We start from the raw sequence: 5,525 nt of genomic DNA, 5'->3' as shown, positions 1-5,525 counted from the left end.
CCGAGCCGGGAGAACAGGAGAGAGAGAGAGAAAGAAGTGATTAGGTAGAGGGGAGAGACTGATGGAGGGAGAGAGAGAGAGAGAGAGAGAGAAGGTTGTGTTAAGAGAGAGAGAAGAATAGATGAGGGAAACAGGGAGGGAGAGAGAATGAGAGGGAGAACGAAAGGGAGGACAAGCTCTCGTCCAGTTAATCAGGCGTGAAGATGGAGGTTAGCAGATGTCAGGAAGGAATCTATTAGTGTTTTTATTGGGGTAAAAAAAGAATTGAAATCCCTCGATATGTCTCTGGAAAGCGAAAGGTGAAATTGCCAGAACTCCAAGTGTTCGCCTCAGAGCAAGACTAGACCTGAGTGAGCACCAGAGACGGTCTTTGTTGAACTTGGCATTGGTGCACTCCATTTTCTCAACATCAGATTTTTATTCACTGTGGAAACTATTCTAATTAAGTTGAATTGAGTGGAGCGTACACTACCCAGTGAAAGGTGTGAAGAAATACATACACTGAATTAAGACGTCTCTTTTCGCTTTGAGTTTGACCTCTAAATCTGGCTCTGGGAAGATACTTATAGTCATATATGGTGTGCTTGTGTTCATCCAAGTGTGTATGTGTGTGTATTGGTTGCATGTGTGTGTGTGTGCTGGGGTTCTGTGTGTCCATTTGTGTGTGTCTACATGTACGTAAACTGTGTATATGTGTGTTTGAACATGTAATGTATGTCCAAAATGTGTGTCATTATTGATGTTTGAGTATGTGTGTGTTTATATATATTGTCTAAAAAAGGGGGAAGCCATCAGACGTGTTTAAACAAACCTGCCATGTTTCAGTTGCCAAACTCTCAGCAGGATCTTGAATATCAACGACAACCTGGTGTGTGTCTGTGTCTGTGTGCACAAGTGTGATTTTGTGAGTTTTTTTTGTGCATGATGGTCCTGTGTGTGTGTGTGTGTGTGTGTGTGTGTGTGCGTGTGCGTGTGCGTGTGTGCGTGCATACGTGCACGCGCTGGTGTGTGCACAGAGATGGGGTCAAGGGAGTTTTAATGTACATATGCAACCCCTTAAAAATGGCGTTTTATGAAAACAGTGGCCACGCTCCAATCAGATAAGACTACAGAACGGGAGTGAGACTCCCTCGTGAGGAGGAGAGAGAGGGAGAGAGGAGGAAGGAGAGGGGGGTGGGGAGAAGGAAGGGAGGGAGGAAGAGAGTTTGAAAAAAAAAAAAACAGTGAGGATGAGAGGGGGTAAATGAAAGAGAGAAGTAAGGAAGCCCTCCATCTCATCTACCCATCAGCGCGTGAGTATTTACTCCTCGCTGGCCTTCATGTTTTAAGGAAAAACAGGAACCATTTTTTTACGGTGAGCGACAAGAGATTGTATCAGACCCAATTAAATAGGCCGTAACCCCCATGCCAGTGGCATCCCACTGCCCACAGTAGTCTGCGGCCTTTATTTTCTCAAACGTAGTCGTTTGCATGAAGATGAATTTTCAGCCTCATAGAAACAGCATGGAAATGTGTGCCCATGCATGTGTGTGTATATAGGAGGGTCTGTGTGTGTGTGTGTGTGTGTGTGTGTGTGTGTGTGTGTGTGTGTGTGTGTGTGTGTGTGTGTGTGTGTGTGTGTGTCTATATGTGTGTGTGTGTCTATGTGTGTGTGTTTGCGTACATTGTCCATGTCCATCCATATCTCATCTAGTCTTGGTTCAGCACCACTGTGGATGCTGCATCGTTACACAACACCAAGCCACAGCCCCAACACCATATCTACCTCCCTTACCGAGTCAAATCTCCTGCTTTTCCACTAAGCTATAAATGCTCTTTTGTCCCCTTTCCATTTTAAACTTCCTCAGCCCTGTTCTCTCGCTCTCTCCCTCTCTCTCTCACTCATTCTTGCTCACTCTCTTTCTCTCCCTCTCTCTCTTTCTCTCTGTTATGATTTTCCCCTGTATTTTTCTGTCCTTTTTTTCTAAAGATTGAGGAAGCACCACAGTGTTGACTAGAAAATGTCCCTGCCCTAGATCAGCTAAATCTCCCATTCTGAACACCCCCCACCAATTTCTGTCACTCCAGGAGACGAATGTGCGTCGCCGAGCTGCGTCCCCCCTTTCCCCGTGCCCACTGGCTGCCTGAAACTCAGTTCCTCTCCCTTTGAAGTGGCTGCGTGCAGAATGGAGATTCTTTGCATGGTAAATTCGCCTCATCGCCCGCAGCGTATCCATTACACAAGTTTAAAGAATGCCGGGGAGTCGTTTGGGAAGGCCCCTTTTTTCTCACTTCACAACCAATTTCTCTGTGTTTTTGAACTTGGGCAGTCATAAGCCATGTAATCTGTAAATTGGGCCTTTTTTTTTCTCCCTGTGCGCCCGCTCCACGAACACTCTTGCGTTTGATGTGCAATTATTTTGCTCATTACAAGTTAATTTTATTGTTATAGTTTGCAAATGTTTCCCGAGGTCATGATGTTAAAAGTTTCAGAAAAAGTGAGAAAGAGAAATTAGTGGAGGTTTTCAGGAGATGGAGGAGCTTTGAGCTGCCGTCTCTCTCTTACAGAAATGTGGTACCTAATGGCCCCAACAGGGAATCAGCGGCTGGCATGGGCTGGGACTTAGAAAATGGAATAGACTATTAAACCTGTAAAAAGTTTATAAAAATGTAGATTTCGCCCTGGTTTTGTCACGCTCACTCTGTGGAGATCACAGGAGCCCAAAGAGCCTTTGGGGAATCGGTAAAGCGCTTCTCCTCCTACGCAAAGGGACAAATCGGCAGACTGTCTGCGTCCATCCTCTGCTGTCTTTTCCAAGGAGGTGGAATGCAATATGGTGGTCGTGTGTGTAGCCAAGGCTCGAGTCGTGTCTGTAATCCTCAGACAAATGAAAACAGAGCTGTTGTCATTTCCTTCCCCCTGGCGCACACAGGCCGAGCGCACCATGAGCTGCAGGGAGTGCAGTCAGAGAGAGAGAGAGAGAGAAGGAGAGAAAGAGAGAGAGAGAGGGGGAGAGAGAGAGAGGCCGGGCGGACCAAGACGGGCTGGGGGAAGAAGGGGAAGAGGCTCTCCAGTTTCATGCAGAGCAGTTCAGCACACTAATGTTATCCGGTCGGGCAAACAAAGACAACATTTGTGTTCCCCCCCACACAAAGGCCAATTTTAATGACATGACTGAAACAAATACCAATTCCTCAGATCAATACCTAGACATAACATTTAAGCCGATTTGATTTTTAGTGTCTCATTCCCAATTAAACTGGCCGTTATCGTGGCCTCCTAAAATGATGAAATTGAGCTTGCGGCCTGATCCAGGCGTTAGATCCTTTTAGAGATAAGCTCTAATAGCGGCATTTATCATCAACGACTTATTATAATTTGACGGAAAAAAAAGTAGTTTAATCATGGAGTATACACTAAATGACGTTTCTCCTTAAGATCTGTGGCACAATAGTTCACAGTTGGCTTGAAAGTCTTTCTCAGGCCATTAATTAGCGAATTAATGGAGATTTAGCAGAGAACTGTTTAACGGCATAATAAAGGCTAGATTGCTCCTCTCCCGGGTCGTGTGTTTAAATATTAATTTCTGCTGCCAGTTTGAGTTCTGCGCAGCGAGGATCAGCCCCTTTGTTTGACATTGTTTTTTCTTCAGTAGTGAAAGGGAAACATGTCCAAGAATGCTTTGTCCCCACCTCGTATTGGACCCTCTAGATTTGTGTCATGCAAATGCATACTGCAAAACTGGCCTGTCTGATGCATACACAGTAGACAGACACACACATTCTTACTCACACACACACACACACACACTCACACACGGACATATAATGGACACACACACGCACACACACGGTCAGACATATAATGGACACACAAATATACAGACATGTGCTGGAACAGTATGCAAGCAGCGCTCGTTTTTGGAGGCTGTGTCTTTTCTTCTGTGGCTGAGATATCTTTGTGTTAAATTTTTTTTCTCTCTTTTTTTCATGTTCTTCTTCTCGTGGCTCACTCTGCGGTTTAATACCATCAACATTAAATAAACTTTGTAGACAATAATAGCTGCTGGCGAGGCGCCTACCAGAACAAAATATATAAAAAAGACACAACAGGTTCAAAGGCAATGCATCACCCGACACTTTTTTTTTTCTTCTCTCCTTCCATTATTCATCATTCTCTGTCTTTAAGTCCCCCGCCTCTCTCTCTATCCTCTCTCCTTCTCCTCCTTTGGTTTTTGCAAAGCTCTTTGTCTGGTAAATGGCTACATCGTTTTGATATGGGCGCTTATTAGCGGCTCAGTTTAATTAAAAAAGGCCATTCATATGAAAATGGGAGTTTGATAGTGATTGCCGTGCCGCGGCAGCCTCTTCCAGCTTCTTTTAATTAGAAGCCGCGCTTGATTGACATCAAGCCTGCTGGCTGCTTTGCTGACAGCGGACATGTCCCACGCACGCATGGATGTGAACCCAATGTGCATATTCTCTCTCATGCGCACACACACACACACACACACACACACACACACACACACACACACACACACACACACTACAGATGCACACATACATGGTCGCACATTGTAACACAAGCACATACACAGAAATGCATACACACTCACACGTAAATTTGCACACACACACACACAGATAAAAACACACAGGCGCACACACACACACACACACTGATTCATGCACACACCGCCCAGTAACACAAAGGTCATTAAAGCATAAACCTGCCCATGAAAGATCCATGCGTTGCTGGTGACATTGCGGGGGTAATTACAGACGAGGCTGGGGCGAGGGAGGGAGGGAAGTGCTTGCCAAGGCTAATCAGCCCGGCCTTGTCAGTCACCACCCCTGAGCATTGTTTAAAGATGTAATAAATGCCGGGCCCTAGAGCTGGCACTCTTCTCCCCCCCTGACCAGTAGGAAACCTCCGCGGTTGGTGACAAAACCGCCGCAAACGGCAGCAACTAGCACCGGCATCTACACACAGAGCTCTCTGGCGGTAATGAGGCTCCTGAAAAAAGAAAAGACAAAAAAACATTTTCTTCTCTCCTGTCTCCGTCTTTCTCCATCACCCCCCCCCCTCTCTCTCTCTCTCTTTCTTCCTTGCTTTCTCTCATGCGCGCTCTGTCTATCTACTCTCCTTTCTCTTGGCAGCGAGGTCTTCATTGGTTTTCCGCGCACGCTCCCCTACGATCTCCCCACCTTATTATTACACTGTCAGTGGCACGTGCGCGCCTGATAGATTTATAGCCCCTGCTGTTTACCGCCGAAGAGCGGGGGAATGATTTACTCCCTTCGTTTCTTTTCTCGACTTGACCCTCTCCCTCACTCCTCACTCTGCCTCGCGTGGTTTTGCGACGACTTCATTTTGTTGTTTATGGCTTGGGGTTTGTTTTTACACAGGCGTGCTGAGAGACAGCCCGTTGCCTGGGTGGCATGTCTGGGTGGCAGAGGTGAGGAGACGGCTGATGCTCCTGAGTGAGATGTGAGTCAGGTGAGAGATGCAGGAGGTTTGGCTGCAAGGCGCGAGTAGTTAA

This window comes from Alosa pseudoharengus, unplaced genomic scaffold (genome assembly GCF_046254945.1).
Source record: "Alosa pseudoharengus isolate Yale_2024_CS ecotype anadromous, Long Island Sound unplaced genomic scaffold, YU_APseudo_1.1 YU_APseudo_1.1_scf_5, whole genome shotgun sequence".
Lineage (NCBI taxonomy): Eukaryota > Metazoa > Chordata > Actinopteri > Clupeiformes > Clupeidae > Alosa > Alosa pseudoharengus.
This window is presented reverse-complemented; position numbering follows the sequence as displayed.